Consider the following 22,734-nt stretch of genomic DNA (forward strand, 5'->3'; position numbering starts at 1 on the left):
TTTTCCCTTTGTAGTGTATCAATACACACTATATTGTATCGATGCACTCATGGTATTCGATGTTTTCATTTTAAGGGGTGCATCGATACACTCCCTGTGCATTGATACACACTGAATAAATTTTGGAAATTTATCCTTGATGCATCGGTACATGTTGAATGTGTATCGATGCACACTAGCCCTGAATTCCTATTTCTACACGAAAATTACTTCATTCTAACTTAATTGTGCCATATTTCAACCCCTTTCATATCTTTAACTCACATACACATGCTTAAACTCATTTATATCCATTTATCTCATCTCTAACCTTAATATCCTCTCTTTTTCAAAAATCATACCAAATTTTCAAGATGCTCTAAATCCAATTCTATCATTTCATATGTAACATCTGCAATACCTGGTTAGTGACTAAATTAAAAAGTTTCAGAATTTGGTGACTAAAGTAGAAGAATGAAATAATTTAAAGATTATTGGAAATATATGATGAAGGTTATTTAGTAATTATTAAAGGAAATTAAGGGTAAAATGGTCATTTGACCAGAAAGATTTTTATCTTTCTTTTAAGGTGATAAAAACGTAGAAAGGGTGAGAAGAAAAGAAAGATCTGGAGCTTGGGTCATCTCCTTCCTCCCGTAAGCTCCGTGGCAAAGGTAAGTTTAATTTCAGTTGGTTAATTCTTGAGTTTTAAGCCTAGTTTTGATTCTTGGGGTGCTAAGAAAGATTATTTAGAGATTAAAGTAGGTTGAAACTTCAAAATGGATGAGTTATGAAGGATTAAATATGAAGAGTTTTTAAGTGAATTAGTGAAATAGAAGGAGTTAATAGATTTTGAAGTTGAATTTGACTTGTCATATAGAAGAGTAAGAAGTTATAAGTGTTAGAATTAATTTTGGATAACATGGAAAAATTGGTATGATTCTTGAATGCTATGTGGAAGAGTGAATTTTTAAGTTGAAGAGATATTGAATGAAAATTTATTGGTTTAAGTATGTGTATGAAAGTTAGGAATATTAAAGGGAGTGAAGTATGAAGTGTTGAGCTGAAAATGAAGTGATTTTCGAGCTCAAAATGTGATTTCTGGGCAAGGGGAATCGGTACCCATTCAAGGGGAACCAATACCCCCTCAAACGAACCAGAATTTACAGAATGTCAAGGGGGAACCGATACCCCCACAGGAGGGAACCGATTCCCCCTAAAGGAAAATTGTAAATATTGGTTTAATAAGTTCGTTTAAGTTGCTAGTATCAAATTACAAGGTGTAGGTATCTAATAATTGTCTTAAAATGTATAATTATGTAGATTCAGAGCCTAAACGAGTTCCGGAATCATTGACAAGTAAGATCGATAAAAAGGGAAGATAAAAGATTGGAATGGACTAGTGAGGCCAGGTGAGTGCATATTAGTATTATATGATGTTAAATGGAAATAAGACTTGCGACAAGTCTATTTCCATAGTAAAATGCATGAATTCATAAATAGAAGTATATATGTGTATGATTTATATGTGTTGACGTGTTATTGTATATATGTATTATATGGTTGATGTGAATATGTGATATGTTATGATAATATAAACCATATGATATGATAATAAATTATATGAATATAAAAGATAAGTTATGTGATAAGATCTTTGATATATACATATATATAAATGAAATATTACTACGTGAATACATGTTATGAGATAATTTAAGTAATAATATGAGAATATGGTAAAAGTGAGTTTATGAGAAAGGATATGAACTAAGTAAGCAAATGTTACATAAATAATATATTAACTAGGAGACTTGAACTTCAGTGATACTATGAGCATATAAGATAAGATAGAGGAGAAAGATTCATATGCTTAAATAAAATTATGATACATTAGTTGTATAATAGAAGCTATGGAGTGATATGAAATGATTATAGGAGTTGTACGGAATTGAATTAAGTAAATAGATTAAATTGTATATAAAAGAAATAATAGAAGTAATATATTCAGGTTTATAAGTATAATGTAGGTTAGGTAATGTAAGTGCATACTAAGAAATACAGAATAAGGTAGATGATATGATGTAAATTATATTATGAATTAGTGATGTAGGAATGAGATATAAATATGCAATAAAACTTATGTGTTATATGATAAATATGAACATATGAGAATAAGAGATTAGATAAGTGACTTGGTGATAGAAGCTATATGACCATGGATTAGGTAAATATGAATAATTTAAGTGATATGTAACTATGAGTATTTGAGTATGTATCCATGTGAGTTGTTTCATGAGGTTATATGAAATATTATACTATATGACTATGTGAGTATATGAAAAAGAATATAGGTACATGCAAGTTATATCGAAAGGAGTTGTGTAACCATGCCTGATATGTATTACATGTATGGGAATATAAGAGAATAAAACATAAACTATATGAAAAGATATGATTCATGTGATGTGAACTATCTGAACATATGAGAAAGTATATAAGTTATATGTATTACATGATATATGTGATTTTACAAGAAATGACATGAGCTATGTGATTACATGATTATAAGAGATCAGACATGTGATAAAAGATAATTAATATGCATGTGTGAATATGAAACGATATAAATGACAATGCCCATGTTATGTGTCATGAGAGCTAGGGGTATAGTTGGTATGCCAAGAGTCAAGGGTCTACGCAGTCCTTCAGGACATATATGTATTCTTTGGAACATGTGTGAAGTCTGGTGAGACACATACTTGATCCTTGGCATATGTATATGATTCTTAAGGAATGATATGTGGTCCTTCGGGACATATATGTATTCTTTGGAACATGTGTGAAGTCTGGTGAGATACATACTTGATCCCTAATATATGTATATGATTCTTAAGGAATGATATGTGGTCCTTATGGACATTATTATATGGCACTACGGTGCAATTCTATGCGGCACTACGGTGAAATTCTACGTGGCACTTCGGTGCATTTATATGAGCTGTGGTGACAACATTAGTGCACAACCTCCATAGACTCACATATCTATAGTTCTCACATATGTACATGGGCTAATCAAGAGATATAAACAAATATATGTTAGTGATATGATAAATGTTATAGAAATGATATGATGTTGTGTGTGTATAGTGTTTGATTGAAAAGTTTAAGCATAAAAGTATGTGATTACATGATAAATTGTTAATGATGAGTTATGTGTATGTATGTATTTACTGTAATTAATCTGATATGATTTTATATGATATGAGGAAATCATGTAATTTGGTATAGCATGATAGAACAGAACATGCATGTATTGATATATGTTATAAAGTGCATTATAAGTTTTTATGCCTCACTAAGTCATAGACTTAGCGTGTGATTGTTTCACACGTAGGTTACAGAAGCTAGAAGAGAAACGAAGAAGAGTAAGACAGGTCAGCACCTCCCTTACAAAAATTTCAGATCAGAAAATAGAGAATTTAAATGTTTTTGGTTATTTTGAGTATAGTTAGCATGTACTAATTGGTTGAATTAATTATGCTCTAATTGATTTTGGGTATTGTGGTCAATTTAAGTAACTAAACCGCTTTTACTTTAATGAAAGATTTAAATTTTATTTGAATTTTATCAAGAGTCAAAGTTTGAAAAGTCAATGTGACACCTCAGACTCGTATCCGGGTCGGGTACGGGTTGGGGTGTTACATCATATCTCTTAATTAAGTTGATGACAAGTCAAATTTAGTTTCAAATTTAACTTATCAACTCTTTTTCATAAATTCACTTAAAAACCCATTCTCTTTAATCTTTCATAACTTTTTATCTTTTGATTATAAGACAAAATAAGTTTTCCTTAAGCTTAAGTATCACCTTAGGATCATAACCCAACCTTTAATTCAACAAATAATCAACTAATTAAGAAACTCACCTTTGCTTGGGGTGCTTCACATTGGAGAAGAGAAGAAGATGAAGAAGATAAGTCTAGAAAATTGATTTCCAAACATATGCTCCACATGGGTATTATAATACCCATTAATTATTATTTTATTATTTTATTTGTTCAATGACCCTTTTGCCCCTGTTCTTCTTCTTCATTAGGTAAATTATCCTACACAATACATTTCAATTAATTCATTCACTTTTCAATTTATCTAATTTGGTCATTGAATTTTAAAATCTTACACTTTAATCACTAACCCAGTATTGAAGATGTTACATGGTGACTCTACTAGACTATACTATAGTCTCACTAAACTGTTTGACCCTTTGTACATAAGACTTTATCGATCTCCTTTTCTTGGGGGGATAACTCATCAAAAACCTAGGAGGATCAACTACAAGATGTGGCAAGATGTCGAGGTGTATGCTCTTTCTGAACCTATGACAGTGGTGCTCCACTATCGAGACCAAATCTGGTGTGTATCTGCTCAGTCTGATCCTCCTGAGTCAAGTGTAGGAACTGCTCCCTCAAGTCATCAATGTGACCATCACTGATGTATTTTTGATGAAACTCTACTATGAACTGCTCCAAAAAATGGTCTCTCTAGCTCTAGCGCCATCTTTATTGTCTCCCACTAATTTATGGTGTCATATTTGAATAAGGAGGTAAAGCACTCAAGCTTACCCTCCAGGGTAAGGTGCAACTGTCTAAGGGTGCAGAGAGTCTCTCAAAGCCATTAGACTGTTGTTATAGGATGATCATCCCCTGAACTGAAGAACTCGATGGTCTTGTTTCTAGAAAACCTCTCTACTAAAGACTCTTGGGGCACTGTTATAGGTTGGGCTTGAGGTGCTAGTGGGGGAGGTGGTGCAGCTGAGGTACTGGGTATAACTCTAACTATATGCCTAAGGATGGAGATAAGGTCCTTAAAGAAGGTCACCTCATCTACAACTACATTTATAGGTATGTCCTGTTGGTTTGTATATGGGATGAACTCATCAATGGCATCAACTACTAGGGATGCATGACTCTCATCCATATAATTTTTGTTGTAAGATGTGTTGTCTGTCATAGGTTTTATCTGAAATTAGAAAGAAATGGAGTTTATTATCATCATTCTAGTCTTCATAGTACTTTTGACTCTTTAGAGGCACGTACACATAGAGATGATGTATGACTCTAATCTAAGGGTCTTAGGAATGACTGAACTTGACACTTTGATACCACTAAATGTAACACTCTAATCCAGTACGACCCGAAGATCACTGGACCATGATGTCTCACGGGACCACCAGAGTGGCTAACCCAAATTTTTTCTTTAAAATACCATATAAAATCCATCCCAAGTAAAATAAAATAAGACACGATAATTTAAAGTTTACAAAATATGGGGAGCTCCAAATCATCTAGAATAAATACACTGAGTTTAAAAATCAAAATAGAGTTACATATGAATACAATGGTCTACAATAGTACATACCCTCTAAACTAAAATAAGACGTACTATAGTGCCTCAGTTATGTTGGAATATCCGGTGACGATAACACTCCTAAGATAGCCTTATAAGAACATATGCATGGAAACACATTCCGAACACTGAGCTTATAAACTCAATGCCTCCCTAATAATTGTACCATACTACATGCCTTCACTAAACACGCATTCTAGTGGCATATGTATAAAAATATGGGAATACTAATTTAACATACTAAAAATAGGCATCATGGTGTGGCTGAGGGTTCTGCATCTCGGAGTTCACATACCCTTGGGTATCTGGGGTGAGATTCAGAACTACACCAAAAACATACACCCGAAAAACTTACTCTGTCGTGTCTTGGGGCATCTACAATTAGCTGGTGGCTAAGTGCCTTGGCATTGACTGAGATATCCAACTATATGATTGTATATGCTAAAGTAACTCTGGTGTCCTAACTGTGTCCCGAACATCAAATAAGGCTAGTTTTATATCATCCTAGTTATTCATGTTTCTAACTATTCTGAGTTTATTTTTGTTCTCACTTGTAGTTTTATTTCATGATATTATGGTGTTATTGAGTCCTTAAATTATAACCGTTAAAACCCTTGGGTTTCTTACCCAAAATTGTTCGTAGGTATCGATACTAAGCTCTTTAGTATTGATACTAGCCTTTAGGTATCAATATTAAAATCTGGGTTGTGATACTACTGAATTATTTAAGGCTGATAACAAAGAGTTGGTATCGATACTCATTCTTGAGTATCGATACTTCTAGTTTGTGGTATAAATACTTTCCTGAGTACCGATACCAATTTTGGCTTCAATATTTTTGAAAAATGCCTAAGTGTCGATACCTTTATGAAATACATAGGTTGAGTTAGACGATAAGCTATGAGACCAACCCTCTCGAGGATTTCATAGGGTCCAATGAAACGCAAAGTTAATTTCTCTTTCTACCCAAATCGTATAACATTTTTCCAAGGTGGCACCTTAAAAATACTTTATCACCCACAACGGACTATATGTTCTTCCTCATCAGATTATCATAAGACATCTATCTATTGAACACTTTCTTTAACCAAATTTGAAATCAGACATACATTCTCTTCCATTTCTTTGATCAACTCTGACCCAACTAGCTTTTTCTCACTATGTTTCATCCAACACAAGGGAGTCATGCATTGTCTTCCATACAACTCCTCATAAGGAGTCATTTGAATGTTGGTTTGATAGTTGTTGTTGTAGGCAAATTCGACTAAGGGGAGATGATCATTTAAACTTCTTGCAAAATCAATTACGCAACATCGTAGCATATCTTCAAGAATATGAATCACTCTCTCTAACTGACCATTTGTCTACGGATGGAAAGTGGTGCTAAAATGTAACTGGGTTCCCAAAACTTCATGTAATGCCTTCTAAAACCTCGAATCGAACCACATATATTTGTAAAAAATGATCAAACACCATCATGAAGTCTTACAACCTCTTTAATATAGAACTCATCTATCCTTTCAAGGGTGAAGTTTATTTGCAGGGGCAAGAAATGGTCAGTCTTGGTTAACCGATCTACTACTACCCAAACCGCATCATACCTTTGGTATGTAATCAGTAATTTGGTCATGAAGTCCATGGTCACTTTATCTCATTGCCATTATGGTATTTGAATTTACTGTAATAAACACGATGGTACCTGATGTTCGACCTTTACTTGCTGACACACTAAACACTTAGATACAAACTCGTATATCTTCATCTTCATGATCGATCACCAATACAACTGATGAGTTATCGATACACATTGTCACCTCTGAGGTGAACTGAGAGTGTGCTACAGTTGGACTCACCAAGTATCCTTACCCTTAAATCCTCTTTAGTTAGCACACATAATCGGTTGTGAAAATACAGTACACCACTATCTCTTAAATCGAACACCTTGGCGGACTTTCTCTATTCTAATCATCAAGCATCTGTCAGTCCCCTTGCAGCTCTATTAATTCTTTGACTATATTCGGTTCAAATCATAACTCCACTACTAGTTCCTTATCCGAAGTCATACTCATCCTAGCAAACAACACTCTAAGATTCGTCATCGATTTGCGACTAAAGGCGTCGACCACCACATTAGCTTTACACGGATACTAATTTATAACACAATCATAATCCTTTAATAACTCAATCCAACGACTCTATCTTAGGTTCAATTGTTTCTTGGTAAACAAATACTTGAGGCTTTTGTGGTCGGTGAAAATGTAACAATTTCCCCCGAAGAGGTAATGCGTCCAAATCTTCAAGGGAAAGACTACAACAACTGGTTCCAAGTTATGGGTGGGATATTTGTGCACATATGGTTTAAGCTGTCGAGAAGCTTACATCACTACCTTCACATCTTGCATAAGGACACACCCTAATTTATTCAACAAGGCGTCACTAAATATGGTGTAGTCATTTTCTAGTCTTGGGTTAAGTCAAAACGGGTTCTTAGGTCAGGATCTCATTCAACTTCTAAAAGTTTTGTTGACACTTTTCATTACAAACAAAAGGCTCATATTTTTGAAGGAGCTTAGTCATAGGGCGGTAATCATGGAGAACCCCTTGAAAAAACAACGATAATATCCAACAAGCCTAAAGAAACCATGCACCTAGAATATATTTCGTTGGGGTTCCCACTCCACCACTGCCTGAATCTTTTATGGGTCTACTCGAATACCCTCATAAGATAATACATGACCTAATAAGGACACCTAGGGTAGCCAGAACTCGCACTTGTAGAACTTTGCATATAATTGGTGCTTTTTGAGTGCTCAAAAAACAACAAAAAGATGATGGTCGTGATCTCCTTCTGATTGAGAGTAAACTAATATGTCTTTAATTAACACCACCATAAATTGATCTAAGTATGAATGAAAAATATGATTCATTAGGTCAATTAAAGCCACCAGTGCATTGGTTAGTCTGAAAGGCATCACTAAGAACTCATAGTGACTGTACCTAGTATTGAATGTCGTCTTGGCTACATTGACCTCCTTAACTTTTAAAAGATAGTACCCCGACCACAAGTTTATCTTAGAGAACACTCTCACCCCTCTAAGATGGTCAAACAGATCGTCAATTCTCGGAAGTGGATATCGATTTTTAATTGTTACCTTGTTCAATTACTGGTAATCAATACATAGCCTCATCGATATGTCTTTCTTCTTTACGAACAACACCAGTACTCCCCACGAGGATATATTTGGATGAATGAACCCTCAAGTGAGTAGTTCTTAAATATGGGCCTTGAGCTCTTTTAGTTCAGTCGATGCCATGAAGTATGGAGCAATGGATACCGAAGCTAATACTAGGAGGACTTCGATGCCAAATTCTAAGTTGTGATCTGGTGGTAACCCTAGTGATTCCTCAATAAATACCTCAGGAAAATCCCTCACAGTACATATGTTTTCAAGCATCAGACTCAAAATACTGGTGTCTATCACATGAGCTAAGAACGCCTCCCAAACCTGATTGATAAATTTTTAAACGGTTAAGGCTGAGATAATTCTAGAAGTGCCATGAGACTCTCCATTAGCCATTACTACCTTGGTATGATTTTTTTCATCTAAGCTTAAGTTGCCTAGCCTTATATTTTAGACTCGTGTCATGCTCCATCAACTAGTTCATCCCTATAATCAATTTAAACTCTCAAAAAGATAATACCATAAGGTTGACAGAAAATACTTGACCCTAAACCTCTACCAGACATCTATAGTGGACCTTATCTACAAGTACGCATAGTCTTAAATAACTCGAGACTTTAACCTCAAGGTCTTCGATCAGAATACCCCACTCTTGGACAAGCTCACGATATAAATATGAATGAGTGGAGCCAAGATTAATTAAAATAGTATTCAATGTACCATAAATAGTAAAGATACCCGAGATGACGTCAGCTGACTCACAGTTATCATGGGCTCTAACTACGTACTATCTCGAGGCAACCTTGGCCTTAGGTTCGGCCACAGATCTAGTGGTACCCTCACTTTGCTGTCTTGATACTGAGTTCCCACCTTTCTAAACGAATCTATGACCTCTTTGAATTGTCCAATCCGATCTATGAGTAGTTGGTGGCGCTGCACTATCTGCCTTGGAACAGTCTTGGATATAGTGCTTTAGTGAATCATAATCGAAGCTCATCTTCGAAAGTCAGTAGCACTCTCTAGTAGGCAATTTGTGACAATGTTTACACTAAAGAGGTTGCAACTCCTACCAAAGCCTCGTACTCGCTATTGAGGTGAAAGTCAAAGGTCTTCTACAGTACTCTAACCCTTGACGGTGCCCGAAACTCCATCCTATCAGCTGGGACTGCAATGGTGGAGACCTTCTCGCTCTTTGGGAGTCCCTAGCCCTCTTAGCCAAAAACTGAGATGGTATGGCAGAACTTGGTTCCCTCCGGCTCTGGACTCTTGAACTACCCATTAAACGAGTCCTTATTGATTGTATTTTCTCAATCGCTTTATCCTGGTGAGTCAACTCTACAAAAATCCTAGGGGGATCGACAACCATATGGGTAAGGATGAAATATGGAGCCCTTTTCAAAACCTTATGCAGTGAAGTTCCACAGTGACTATCAACTCAGGTGTGTAACGGCTCAGGCAGAGGAAGTCGCGCTCATACTACATCACAGATTGTTCTCCCTGAATCAAATGAGTGAACTGGTCTCTTAAGTCATTAGTGTGTGCCTCACCAATGTACTTCTGCCTAAACTCTTCCAAACAAATACTCATAAGTCAGCGTCACTGGCTCCAAAGCTAGCTTGACTGTCTCCAAAGATAGCTCGATTGTATCTCACTAGTCGATGGCATCACCTTTTGATAACGCGATGATGTACTCCAGTTTACCTCCGGAGTAAGGTGCAACTGTCTAAGGGTACAAAGGGTTTCTTGAAGCCACTGGTTAGTGGCAATAGGATTATCATCACTGGTACCATAGAAATTTGTGGTCTTGTAGCAGTCATTCTATTGGTGATTCCTAGGGTGCTACGGGTGGTGAAACAGGTGGGGTAAGTGCAACAGGTGCTCTAAGAATGACTATAACGATATACCTAAGAGTAGTTGTGAGGTCCCTGAAGAAGGTAGCCTTATATATCCTTGTATCCTCTAGGATGCCCATCTTTAGGGAGTTTAGAATAAACTTATCACTAGTGTCTTTGATGAGTGAGACGTGATTCTCATTGTGACTTTCCTGACTATTTGTTGGGTCATCAGTTATATCTTATAGAATTAAAAGAATGGAGTTATTATCGGCTTTCTAGAAAATCAAGTACTCTGACACTCTCAGAGCATATACATCATTGACTCTTGTTGACTCTAAACATCAGGTCCTCGGAACAACTAAACATGATGCTATGAAACCACTAAATGTAACATCCAAAATCGATCCAACCCAAAGCCCAGTGGGTTTAAATATTAAATAGGACTACCAAAGTGGCTAACCAAATTTTTTTCTTTTAAAACATGTTAAATTCATAAGTAAAAACCATTAATTGCAATTACAATTTCAAAACATGATAATTGGGTATATAAATGAGGGATCTCCCAAAATAAAACCACGATTACAAAATACACCAAGTTTTCTCAAAGAGTTATGACTCAAGTTATACATCGGGTTTATGGTATACATGCCCACTAAAATAACCAAGACGTACTCTACGACTTGCTGGTATTTGGAAATTCGCAATCTAGCGATAAGATCCCTTACCGGCACTTACTAACCTACAAATGAAAACATATTCCGAATGTTGAGCTACGAGCTCAATGCCATAAAAAACTCTACTACACTACATGCATCCATTAGGTGTAAATGCTAACAAGTTCAATCATGAGGTAACGTAGTGCAACAAGCATGAATTGTAACAAGTATTAAATACAACACAAGGTATAAATTTATCACCACATTTACATATATCATGGTCTTGCCATTAAATAACGGAAGTGAAATAATATTGATACTAAAGTATCTTGGCACTGTTATAGAAGTGCAATTGCACTAATACTACAGTGCCTCAGTACTATAGGAGAAAATATGAATATCTCTATCTACAACTACTCAATAAATATTTATACATTCAAGCAGTTCGGGTGTCCTCGGTGTTTCCTGCATGTCAAACAAGGCTAGTTTTTACCATCTTACTTAAGCCTTTCTTGCTATAATGATAGTATTAACTATGATCCTAGTATCGACATATTCACTGCTCAGTATTGATACTTCAAGGATGAGTATCAATATTTGAAGCCCAAATCCCATTTTAGTTAAGCCATATGAAGAACAATATCAATATTGTTCCTCTAGTACCGACACTTCTACCCATAAATACCCTGTTTAGGCACGAAAGTGTCCTCCAAAGTTCCCTCACAAGTCTCCCTAAGACTCTTAAATATTTATTAAGCTTTATGAGAGTTCAAGGTAACATCATAAGTAATTTAAAGCAAGATAAACACCAAGTATTTCATTTTTCATCAATCATCACGATAACCCATGTTTGCACCCATGAATACAACAAGCAAAAAAAACACAACCCAGTAGTCTATAAGTGGTATAAGTGAGTTAAGAATGTGTTACATCAACACTAGTTGAAGGAAAAGGGCTCACAAGATCACCCAAGCACTAGCTTCTCATTGTTCTTGGCCTTTGAGTTCTCACCCACTTACCTCACTAACCACAAGAAAATAAGAGAATTACTAATGCGTTCAAGGACTCTAAATGAGTAGAAATATGATTATAAACATTTAGGGATGGATTAGGAATAATTCTAAGTCCTAAAACCAAAACATTTATAAAAGCCCTATTTTGCCTTCCATAACCAAACCTTGAGATTCTGAGATAGAAATGACGCTCTAGGGTACGAGGTTAATGTTTTTACGTTTCTAAACTTGAACTAGCTTTGTCGGACAACCAAGTTTCCACATATTTTGTTCACAAGAAGAAGAAGATAAAGGAGAATGAGAGGGAGAAAAAGACAAAGGGTTAAGAAAATAAGATGGAGAGTTTTTACCTTTTTCTCCTCCGTCGAAATCACCAACATTAAGTGAAAATCAAACTTTCAAAACTTTAGGGGTTTATTGCCACTTTAGTTTTTCCCCTTTTGGTTATAAATCAAAAATCCCCTTTTTACCAATATTTGGGCTTAATCCAAGCTCAATCCAACTCGCACTTAACCCAATCGTTTAAATTAAGCCTACCAAAGAACTCTAAGCCAAACATCATACTTGAAACTAATAACCTAATGTTCAGGGTGTTACAATGAATTTGTCTAAAACTTCATCTTTTGTACTTAAAAAGAGAACACATGTGAATCTAGAATAATCATCAATAATCACAAAATCATATTATTTTCCACCCAAGCTAGTAATCCTAATAGGCCCAAATAAATCCATGCGAATTAATTGCAATATTCTACTATAGGAAACATCATTAATGGGTTTAAAGGAAACTTTTTTATGCTTACTCTTTATACATGCATCACAAATTTTATCTAAAACAAATTTTACCTTTGGTAAACCTCTTATTAGATCTCTTTTAACAAGTTTTCTAATATGCTTATGCTAGCATGTTCAAGTTTTTTATGCCATAATCATGAATCATTTTCATCTTTAGCTACTAGGCATACATTTGAGGAAACAATATTATCTGAATACATCATGTAAATGTTTCTTATTATATGTCCAACAAGCATAATCATGTTTGATGCAATGTCAATTATTTTACAACCATTAGACTCGAAAATAACATTGTATCATTTATCACAAAATTGACTTATACTAAATAGATTTCAATCCATTGACATATAACACATTTTCAATTAAAATAGAAGTTTTGTTACCAATTGAATAGATTCCTTCAATGTGATCTTTGGAGTTGTCACCAAAAGTTACTACTCATTCACTTTTAGGTTTAAGCTCTTTGAAACAGTTCTTGTCACCTATCATATGTCTTGAGCATCCATTATCAAGGTACCATGAATTTGCGCTTACATTTTGGGCCTTGTAGCAATGCTCCTCCACCTATAAACATAGATTAATTTTGGTACTCAAATTCTTTTGGGTCCATAGGCATTAGTTCCCAATAATCTAGTCCCCTTAGGTATCCATTTTTCTAGGATATCCTTATCCTTAGTAATGAGTCCTTTGGGGACCTCTATGTTTGTATTGTCTAAAGCTATTTTTAATATAGTTGGATTTATAAGTTTGACCTTTTTGAAATTGGTTTGATCTAACTTTGTTAAAAGAAGCTTTAAGATCATCAAGTTCCTTTTAATGATCATCATGAACTTTTGAAAGTAGGTTGTGCAAGTCTTGATTTTTATTTTCAAACTCCTCAAATTTGACTTGCATATCATTAACCTTACTTTCAAGTTCATTGTTGGTCTTGGATAAGAAATCATTCACTTTTCAATTTTAAAATATTTTTCTTATGTTTTGAAAGCATGATCTCAAATTCTGAGGTCAACTCATCATAAGCCTCTTGCAATTCATCAAGGAATATTCATTTAATGTAGATGAATTAGAGGTTACCATAGTTTGTCCCTTGATGACCATAAGACATAAGTTGGTTGCTTCTTGTTCTTCTTCATTGGAGTATTCTTCATCGCTTCATGTAGCTACATGTGCTTTCTTGGTTGACCCCTTTTTCTTCAATTGGGGATACTCATACTTGATATGTCTCAGTTTCTTGCACTCATAATAAATGACAGAGTCATTTTCCTTAGATTCATTCTTGAAGCCATCATTTCTTTGAAATCTTCTTTCTTTGTTGGATTTTATGAATCTTCTAAATATTTTGGCAAACATTTTCATTTCTTCATCTTTTTTTGGACTTCATGAATCTTCTAAATGTTTTGGCAAACATTGTCACTTTTTCATCTTTTTCCTCACTAGAATCACTCTCTTCCTTGGTGGACTTGAGAGCAACCCTTACTTTCTTCTTCTCTATCTTCTTCTCTTCCTCATTCTTGAGTATTATCTCATCGGTGAGAAAAGACCCAATTAGCTCATCAAGTGTAAAAACTTCCAAGTCTTTAGCTTCCTCAAAAGTCGTCATCTTGGATTCCCAAGTCATTGAAAAACTATTAAGAAATTTTCTCACAATTTCTTCATTGGTGTAGAATTTCCCAAATGCCTTTAACTCATTAATGATGATGGTAAAATGATCCGACAAGGTCTTGATTTCTTTATCAACATTCATTTTGAAATTCTCATAATTGAGTGTGAGAATTCCAATATTTGATTTCTTCACTTGAGTTGTACCCTCATTGTGACTTCAAGCTTGTCCCAAATCTTTTTTGCATTTGAACAAAAAGACACCCTATTATACTCATCGGTGCCTAATACACAAAATATGATATGCATGGCCTTGATATTGAGTTGAACGAGTTTTTAGTCTTCATCGGTCCATTCCGACTTGACCTTCGGTACAATTAGCTCTCTTTGCTTCTTGGAAGGAATTAATGACCCGTCGGTGATGACATCTCACACTGAATAATCGGTGGCTTGAATGAATAACATCATTCTATTCTTCCAATAAGAATAGTTGACACCATTAAAATATGGAGGCTTTGAGATTGATTGATACTCACCTAAAATTCTGAAAGTAGATGGAGTGACCATTGAAGAAGAGTTGATTGACTTCTTCCAAGGATCTTCTCAAGAGGATGTTAAGCCTTCCAATAAGATTAGCTTTGATACCAATTGTTGTGTCAATTAATAGGATGAAATAGCTAACAGAGGGTGAATTGGCAAATAAAAATTTTGGTGAAAGCTTAAGGAAAAATAAAAATTGAACACAATAATTTTACAGCGGTTCGACTATCTAAACCAAAGTCTACATCCACTACCTTAGCTATCCACAATAAGGATTCCCACAAATTCACTAATTTGTATCAACCTTTGAGGACAAGGTGTAACCGTACAACTCCCTTAAGAATTATACCATAAATTCTTGAAACACTCTCAAAGAGAAAATTACAAATCATAAACTTAGAAAATCTCATTAGGAATGTGTTTGCTCAATTCAAGAATAAATAAAAACGCTTGAGAAATAAAAACAAATAAGTACAAAAGTGTTTTATGAAAGCAAAAAGAATATTGAAGAATGTTGACTTTGATTTTGGCTCAATGTGATTGCTTTGGCTTTCTCTATGATCTCTTGTCTTCACATAAGACTTGGAATCTTGTTTTTATACGCATACATTCAATTCTAGCCGTTTGGGTTATTGTGGAAGTTAATAGTCGTTGGGATGAAATTTCCCTCAATAAATGCTGCCCAAAAGCCTTAAGTACTGGTACTCGAGTTTGGAGTATCGACACCGCTTGCATTAAATACAAAATTCTAGATGTTGGTGGGAGGGAAGTATCAGTACTCCACTTAGAGTATCGATACTCAAACAGTATTAGTACCAAAATAGCCTACTAGAATTGTTGATTGTCAAAAATATAAAGGGAGTATCGATACTACTGTGTAATTTTAGGCCATTAGTATCGGTACCACATAAACATTATCGATACTATTCTTGTAGTATTGGTACTGCAGGGTTAAAATTTGATTTTTAACTTGATTAAAATTAAATTTGTAAAAGTCTGTCTTGAATCTTCAAAAAGAGTAACGAGTAAAGATGGAGTTTTTGACCTTAAAAAGAATTTACATATTCGAACGATCATATCAAATATAAATTTAAAAACTTAATCGAAAATAATCTTAAAACTTCTTTAAAAATATTTATTTTTGATATATCAAAATATCAAATCAAAGCATGGTTCAACGATGACAATAATATGATATTTATTGTTTTACAGGGTTAAACATGCTTCATATCGTTTATTGAAAATTACTTTCATGTGTGTTTGATTTCAATAAATAGACTATATATAATATGCATAGAAAAAATATCCATTGATTAATAAATCATAGTGTGGACTAACCCGTTAATCATTAAATTTCAGTATTTGTATCGATTATATCATTAAATTATTTATATTGATTTTTTTATAGATCATTAAATCATTAATAGCGTAATAATATAATTGTTTCCTTTCTAATTTTTTGTTTGCCACCAATTGTCATGTAATTTGATATCGAATATTTGAATTAATTTTTCATAAAATTCACTTAAAATCAATGAAAATTTATTTAAGAATTTTCTAAATATTTCGTTCTCTTCTTACGATTGCCTGATGAAACTAATTTTATTATATATTTTTTAGTCTTAATACTTTTCACTGATTAACAAAATCATTACCAAATTAGTTAATGTGTAAAAGTTGATGCTTATATTTATCATTAAATCAATGTTTAAATTGTCATATTATCATTTTGCTGGTCATTATACGGAATGACAAAAAAAAATTAAATTCGAAAATATTAATGATCAATATATAATATTTTATAACAAAATGACAGAAAAATTAACCAATAATTGATTGACAACAATATAGTTTATCCTATATTTCTACTTTAATCTCATTTAAATTTTATTTAATCATTATAAATTTATTTTTAATAATTTAGTTATTCAACAGGGTGAATTTATTTTTGTTTAATTATTATTAAATTGATGAAAAAAATGATGGTTCGATCACTTGGATCACTGCTCAAATTCTTGCAACATTACAAAGAACAACTCATCGCGTCTTGGGAAATAAAGGCCGGAGCAGAATGGCACCTACCTCAAATAATGTACTATTAAAGATGAATATTTGATCGAGTCAAATAAAAAATCGAATTAGTCAAGTTAATAAATTTTATCTTAAAGCTTAAATTTATTTGAAAATTGTCGTAACCGGTTTTTGTAAATATATATTTTGTATATTTTTATAGATAAGATATTTATTTATTTAGAAATATCAGAAAAAGACTTCTAGTTGCTTTAAGACAGTCATTTTCTTAATATTAAAAAAATAAATAAATATTAATAAAACATTTCTCTAAAAATAATTAATATATATATAATTTATAAAAGTAGGATATTCAATTATTTAAAAATATCAGAAAAAGACTTCTAGATGCTTTAAGACAGTCATTTTTTTAATATTTAAATATTAATAAGAATATGATAATATAATTCGAAATATCATAAAATATAAGTATTAATAATGTGGTTTAACCATAATTAATTAATCGGAATATCATAATGAATTATATATATATATATATATATATATATATATATCATGTAAAAAAATAATTAAGGGATTATATATAATAAAGTAAAACATAGAGATTAAAATAAAAAAATGAAAATATAACACCTAATTTCGAAATAATAATAAAAATAGAGAAATTAGGAACTAAAGTATAAATATGCACATAAATTAGAGGGATTATTTCATGATTTTTTCTATTTTTAGTATAAAAAGTAATGAAATCCAAAACTTCTTCTCATCTCCTTATGTGATAGAGTCGAGCGAAAGGTTGAACAAATTCTTCTCATTATGAACTTCTTCTTCCTCTTCAGATAAGTTATTCTCATTATGAATTTCTTCTTCTTCTTCAATTGAGTTATTCTCATTATGAACTCTTCCTTGAAATGTTAATCCATCGAGCGATGAATTCGAATCTTTGTTAATCCTTGAAATTCCTTTCAAATATTCAACATGGATAAAATGAATGGAAATATCCCTATTTTTTACAAATGCCTAAATATGATGCATGATATAATTTTATAATGAATTATAATGTGGTTTAATAATATGGTTTAACCATAATTAATTAATCAGAATATCATAATGAATTATATATATATATATATATATATATATTCATGTAAAAAAATAATTAAGGGATTATATACAATAAAGTAAAACATAGAGATTAAAATAAAAAATGAAAATATAACACCTAATTTCGAAATAATAATAAAAATAGAGAAATTAGGAACTAAAGTGTAAATATGCACATAAATTAGAGGGATTATTTCATGATTTTCTCTATTTTTAGTGAATAAAGTAATGAACTCCAAAGCCTATGGACCTCAAGCATAGTTTACCTAAAAAATTTATAAACTCAAAACTCATATTCTTCCTCCTTATTTTACACGCATAACACCCAAAACTTCCAACCATCCTATTTTATGTTTTATTTATTTATCTATTTAACTTACTTTTTTTCGAAAATAAATAAAAATAGAATATAAGCTGAAAAAAAATAAAATCAAATGTAGAAATAACCTTTGTAGAACTTTTTATTTTTGACTTTCTTTGTGTATTTTGCTAGATTTCTCCTCAAATTTCTCTTGATTTTTTTTTTTTGTGTTTTACATTTTGTTATGGGGTTTTTATAACCCCAATTTACATGAAGAATCAAAGATGATTTTTCCTTTCTCCTTGTATGTGTGGCTGCTGTAGAGGACCAACTGTTGTTGGTGGAAGCTGCTGGAATTTGTTGTGGTAGAGGGGCTGCTGCAGGTGCTAATTGGAACAGGGAATCAGCTGGACCAAGGTAAAAATGATGATTACAAAAATCATTTAAGTTAATTTATGAAGTTTGAGTCAAGTTATTTGAATTCTTGTTTAAATTTAATTATAAACATATATAATGTCATGGTGCAAATTGATTTCAATTTAAACAACTTTCTATAACCACATACACTTTATATATATATATATATATATATAAACGTTTGTTCTGTAAATATTAGGATGACAATCTTCTGGGCCGACTAGTTCAGTTTTGAGTTGATCCATAAAGAAAAAGAAAAACATTAAAGACTTTACCAGAACAGGAGATTGAGACTTTGGTTTTGTCTGCAGTGAATTTGTTGTGTGGATGATCCATTTTCCAAGATTCCACCCAAGCATTTGCACTAGTCGTTGCCTTGATACGACTTCTGACATTGGAGCTCAAAAAGTTAAGCAGCTTGCTTAATCGCGTCCATAATATTTCATTCCTTCATCCCAGCTCTGGAAAGATCATTAACCAAATAAAAACAGAGAAGCTGCAGCTTATAATCATATAAAATAGCTCACCCGAATAAAGCATGCATACTTGGGCCTAGACTGTGACATAATATGCGCTGCGCGCGCACACAAACACACACATAAAATTCAGCTGTACAGCTACAGCTGATAAACAAAATGGAGTTTGATTAAAAACATTCCGGTTAACAAGATAGTTATATCTTGATACACTTTAAGATGTATCTTTCATATCTAAGCGGTGCATGAAATTCCAAATCATTTAGGCTTGACATTTCCTCCACAAACACTGATAAAAGGGTCAGCTAATAACACTACATTCTAGCCTGATCTGTTTAATGACTATGCAGATACCCCTTGAAATCCTAGTGGGTCATGCCTTCAGAAAAAAAATGATAGATAACAAATATGCTTCATCCAAAAGTGTGCCTAGGTGCACCAGCTTGTGCCTGATCAAATATATGCCTCGTCCGAAAATGTCTGAGGTGCTTTTATTCTTCGGCATTAAGGTGCAGTACCTAGGCAAACACCATGACAACACTGTTCCCAACTAAAAAAGTCCTTTTAAATATTGAGCTAAATGACATAATTAAGTACTAATGTCCAATGATCTCTGGCTGCAACATGGAAAATCATACATGTTTTCCTGGAGCTGCTAGATGACAGGAAATTCTGGCTTTTACGATAAGTTAGATAACAAGTATACCTGAAGAAGATATCCGTGCAGCCAATCTAATGTCTGTGAAAATGTTGTCGCTGATACATTTACAACAGTTAAACCCTGTTCCAAAAAACAAAGACATAGGAAATAAAAAAATCCAGAAAGTTAAACAGTTAAAGTTCAAACAACTCTAACGTAAAAATTTAGAGAGTTGAGTCAAACTACACCTCCAAAATTAAAACAAGTGGGAATAGAAAATCTCTTTCGATTTGCTTCCTCTAACAATTCTTCCATACTAAATACCATACCGAAAATTTAAAATATCTAAAATGATGGGGCAATCCAAGAAACATGAAGAATAAGCATAAAATGAACATGTAGTAAGTTAATGGCAATCCTGATTGATGTCTCGACATATGAAAGTTGAATTATTTTATTGTGACATGTCATGATATTGCTTATCAAGTGCGTGTGCTGAGTCAATATACATTTTCATCACCAACTGCTGATCATTGAAAACAGTAGAATGAGTTCAACATTATTTGAAATTGAAAGTGAATCTAGACGCGAAATTATGTATAACTAACAATCATGGTCATACTAGAATCGAATTTTTTCAGATTTGGATTGGATATGATACAAGGAAGATGAGAAATCTAATTCAAGATATTATGTTTTTATTAGGGGAAACTTGATTTCATGGAAGAGTAAGAATCAAAATGTGATCTCATGATCAAGTACAGAAACTGAATACAAAGTTATGACCAAGTTTGTGTGTGAAATCATATGGGTATATAAGCTCTTCAATGAAGTAGGAATTAAGGTTTCAGTACCTGTAAAGCTATAGTGTGATAATCAAGCTGCACCCAATATTGCTTCCAATCCAATCTTTCATGAACAAACAAAAAACTTGGAGGTTGATTGTCATTTCATTTGCGAAAAGATCCAACAAGATTTGATTACCACCGACTATGTGAAAATTGAAGGACTAGGATATATTTTAACAAAGATTCTTAACAGAGTCCAGATTTATTTTCTATCTAACAAGTTCACACGATTAATATCTATGCTCCAACTTAGAAGTAATTACAGATTTGTAGGCTAAATCTTAGGAATGAAATATTGTAATTAATGTAGGATATTACGTTACCTATTATAGGAGCTTTATACTTGATTATATACCGATACGATTGATGAATAAAATAAACAAGAATCATTATCCTCTCCTTTTCTGCTTTTACAGAGATAAAGGAGATAAACAAATTGTTGGTTGCCCAGATGCTAATAGCGCAATCCCTTAAATAGATAGTCTACTTCTGGATATTATGTTATCTTTGGGGGAAATCTAATATATTGGAAGAGTAAAAAGTAGGACTCTGTAGCAATGTCAAGTGCAGAAACAAAATATTGAGTTATGGCCCGATTACTTGTGAACTTATCTGGCTGAGAGAATTGCTTAAGGAATTATATATATGAAACTATTAGTCTAATGAAGTTGATATTTGATAATCAAACAACATTGTATATTGTCTCCAATCTAACGCTTCATGGAAGAACAAAACACAGAGACCAATTGCCATTTTGCGAGACAAAAAATTGAGTCAGGATACATTACCTCAAGTTTTGTCCATTCCAATAATTAGTATATTTTTTGACCAAGGCAATCATGAAAGTCGGATTAAATTATATGGGTTCAAACCAGAGAAAAAAAATGTGGTATAAGAGAAAGGGAGATTAACATTTAGAAATTTCTTTATATATGATTTGGCTCCACGCAAAAGTTTTAGAATGATTTTATAATGAATTGGTTATCCAAATATTTTAGAATATTAGAATGAACCTTAAAAAAGTTCCACATATGTAAACTTATTGGGCCATGTGTCAGCAGAAAATGTCACATAATAGAATATACTTTACCGAAAAAGATTTGGAGTAACTTGAGTAATTGAATTCAAGTTCAAATATACAGTTGAATATATAAAATATAAATATCAAATTAGATATTAAAGTCAAAGTTTAGAAACCAAAATGGCTATTCACCCTTTGCTAAATTTTAGATACTTTCCTTTCTTGATTTTTGTTAAAAATTTCAAACAAAAGCATTTTCTTGTTTGTTTTCTATTTTTTAAGAAAATAAAAACGAAAATGACCTTTATTTTCTGAAACTAAGAGCAACCTGTTTCTCCTATTTTTCTCCTTTTATTTTCTTCTCCTCCTCCTTCAAGTAGCCATTATTTTCTCTATTTTCTTTTTATTCACAATTTACAATATCAAATCTAAGATACTTCCGTATGATTATATTGCAATAGATTTGCTACGTATTAAGTTTTGATATAAAAATAATTGAACAAAATCAACAAACAAGAGGATGGGAGCAAATGTTTCATTATAACAATTAACAACCAATAAACAGACCTGAAACGGCATACCTGCAACTTGAAAGAGCAAAGATAGTTTTGGATAGTCTTCAAGTTATTTATTAGACTCTGTATCCTGTAAAAGAAAAAAAAATAACAAATGAGGTTAAAATAAAAAACTTGGTCAAGTAAATAGTTGATCAAAGAAATAAACAATGACAAACGTCAATGTAGAAGAAAAGGAATTGACAGTAATCAAAAGGAAAATTCAAGATATCAAGATATCAACATGCCCACTTCTGACCACAAAAAGGAAGCAAAAGTTTTGCAGACATGAAAATGGTTAGAAGGTGCCATCCCATCCCTTAGAATGCCTTGTT

At 32.8% G+C, this 22,734-nt stretch overlaps 1 long non-coding RNA gene across 2 annotated transcripts; it reads right to left on the bottom strand.

Moving 5' to 3' along the window:
- Positions 1 to 18,811: 18,811 nt before the first annotated feature.
- LOC120187041 lies at positions 18,812 to 22,493 on the bottom strand. Of its 2 annotated transcripts, XR_005522253.1 has the most exons (4): positions 22,427 to 22,493; positions 20,043 to 20,117; positions 19,136 to 19,321; positions 18,812 to 18,850 (listed from the first exon to the last, which is right to left on the bottom strand). It is a non-coding gene; the product is annotated as an uncharacterized LOC120187041 (long non-coding RNA). The 2 variants fall into 2 exon arrangements; XR_005522252.1 differs by lacking the exon at positions 22,427 to 22,493 and having other exon boundaries at positions 20,043 to 20,603.
- Positions 22,494 to 22,734: the final 241 nt, after the last annotated feature.

The sequence above is a fragment of the Hibiscus syriacus genome, unplaced genomic scaffold (assembly GCF_006381635.1).
Source record: "Hibiscus syriacus cultivar Baekdansim isolate YM2019G1 unplaced genomic scaffold, ASM638163v2 tig00113722_pilon, whole genome shotgun sequence".
Taxonomy (NCBI): domain Eukaryota; kingdom Viridiplantae; phylum Streptophyta; class Magnoliopsida; order Malvales; family Malvaceae; genus Hibiscus; species Hibiscus syriacus.